Source organism: Schistocerca nitens, chromosome 7 (genome assembly GCF_023898315.1).
Source record: "Schistocerca nitens isolate TAMUIC-IGC-003100 chromosome 7, iqSchNite1.1, whole genome shotgun sequence".
In the NCBI taxonomy this organism is placed as follows: Eukaryota; Metazoa; Arthropoda; class Insecta; order Orthoptera; family Acrididae; genus Schistocerca; species Schistocerca nitens.
In genome coordinates this window covers 529539551-529542076 of record NC_064620.1, presented here as the reverse complement: position 1 = coordinate 529542076, position 2526 = coordinate 529539551, and positions in this window count along the sequence as shown.

The following is a 2526-nucleotide window of genomic DNA, read 5'->3' as shown; positions in this document are numbered from 1 at the left end:
GACCCTGGGGAATAGATGTGTAATCGTGTCAGGGAGAAATTGTTTTAGCGATGTACTGCCCACCAGCCGCCGTTTCACGAAATCAGTAACTTGGTCTACCGTATATGTACCAACTCGGCCTCCACAGCAGTAGCGACCAACCCTTCACAAAATTGGCGACGAGGGTTTAAAAAAACTTCAAATATTCATTCACGCAGATTTATGGTGCGGGCATGTTAATCTGAATTTTTCCAATGTAGTGATAGAGGATGGCTGGATGCCATTCTTCTCGCCACCACTCCTTTCCTGGGACTGAATTTGTGCATCCCGTTGTAATAATTCTGGCTCTACAGGCATCATGCTAGGTTACAAGAAGCTCTTTTTAGAGCAGTTGAGAAGGCGGCAGTGGCAAGATGATGTAATGTGGTGTGAAGTGCCGATGACAGATGGTTTGTTCGGTGTGGGTATCGTGAGAAAGACAGCCTAAATTGTGGTCCTTCTCCGCTATTGGCTGCTATATTCGGAAGTTGCGCGCCAAGATGATAATCTTCTTTTATTAACAGTAGAAAATGCACATGGCTTGTTTTCATTATATTACCTCTCAAATGTCATATAACTTACAAAAATGTAGTTTGAAAGATAAGACTTGGCAGGACTCGATCCGCCTTCTTGTCCACGACGCTTTTGCGACGAGCGAAAGCTAACCGCTTGACCACATTGACTACTGACGATAAACACCTTTCCACAGACACGTCAGAGACATAATAACGCGTAACACTTCTCTTTCGATTTTCTCGGAATTTCCAGAACAGTGCACCTTACTACTTGCACATTACGTTGTTTTAGGGGAGCACTAAACGTGTACAAAGTTCGAAGTAAATCCGTGATCCCAACGCCATGGCCTTCCCTTGTAAGACATTTTGATACCAAGTTCTTCTCCAGCGTAACCGACTGACATACAGGGAGAAAAACGTTTGTCATTGTTTCCGCTGTTTGCTGTATAGACTGTATGCAAGGACAAGAATTTTATCCACCACATGGCAGACCTTGGGAGGTGCTCTAGTATCGGCCTTCTATTTACGCAGGCAGCTTAATGTGGTCTACTGCGCGATTTCCTGATGCCGTAACTGCAGTTTTGGTGGGGAATCAATCACTGCTCTGATTTTATCAGGAGGCGCTTGGTTTCGCAGAATCGCGGAATCGTGTAAAAACACATCTCAGGAAGGGTGATGCTTGCAGCAGTATAAACTACACTCATGCTCATAAATTAAGGAAAATTGCAGAATGTGGTGTCACACAACGTGGCACTACACGAAACTGGCGCTAATAGCATAGGCACATAGGGAACACACATGACACACATATGTAACTCCACGGTATTGGTGATAAGTTGAGGAAACCGTCCCGGAACACATGTGCTACAAAACGCCACTGTTTCCTGCGCACGTACCCCGACATCAATATGGGATGTGATCACCGTGCACAAGTACACATGCCGCACAATGGGTTGGCATACTGTGGATCAGGTGGTCGACCAGCTACTAAGGTATAGCCTCCCATTCTTGCACCAGTGCCTGTCGGAGCTCCTGAAGTGTCGTAGGGATTTGAAGACGTGCAGCGATACGTCAACCGAGAGCATCCCAGACGTGCTCGATAGGGTTTAGGTCTGGAGAACAGGCAGGCCACTCCATTCGCCTGATATCTTCTGTTTCAAGCTACTTTTCCACGATGGCATCTCGGTGGGGCCTTCCGTTATCATCCATCAGGAGGGAGGTCGGATTCACTGTACCCCTGAAAAGGCGGACATACTGGTGCAAAATGACGTCCCGATACACCTGACCTGTGACACTTCCTCTGTCAAAGACATGCAGGGGTGTACGTGCACCAATCATAATCTCACCCCACACCATCAAACCACGACCTCCATACAGGTCCCTTTCAAGCACATTAAGGGGTTGGTATCTGGTTCCTGGTTCACGCCATTTGAAAACCCGGCGAGAATCACTGTTCAGACTATACCTGGACTCGTTCGTGAACATAACCTGGGACCACTCTTCCAATGACCATGTACTGTGTTCTTAACACCAGGCTTTACGGGCTCCCCTGTGACCAGGGATCAGTGGAATGCACCTTGCAGATCTCCAGGCGAATAAACTATGTCTGTTCAGTATATAGACGGTGTGTCTGGAGACAAGTGTTCCAGTGGCTGCGGTAAGGTCCCGAGCAAGGCTACCTGCAGAACTCCGTGGCCTTCGGCGGGCACTAATGATGAGATATCGGTCTTCTTGTGGTGTTGTGGACGTCCTGTACTGTAGCGCCTGGACACATTTCCTGTCTGCTGAAATCGTTGCCATAATCCTGAGATCACACTTTGTGACACATGGAGGGCTCGTGCTACGACCTGCAGTGTTTGAGCAGCCTCGAGTCGCCGTAGTATTCTACCCCTCATAGCGTCATCAATATGTGTTCTTTGAGCCATTTTCAACACACAGTCACCATTAGCACGTCTGAAAACATCTACACACTTACTCGCTGCACCGTACACTG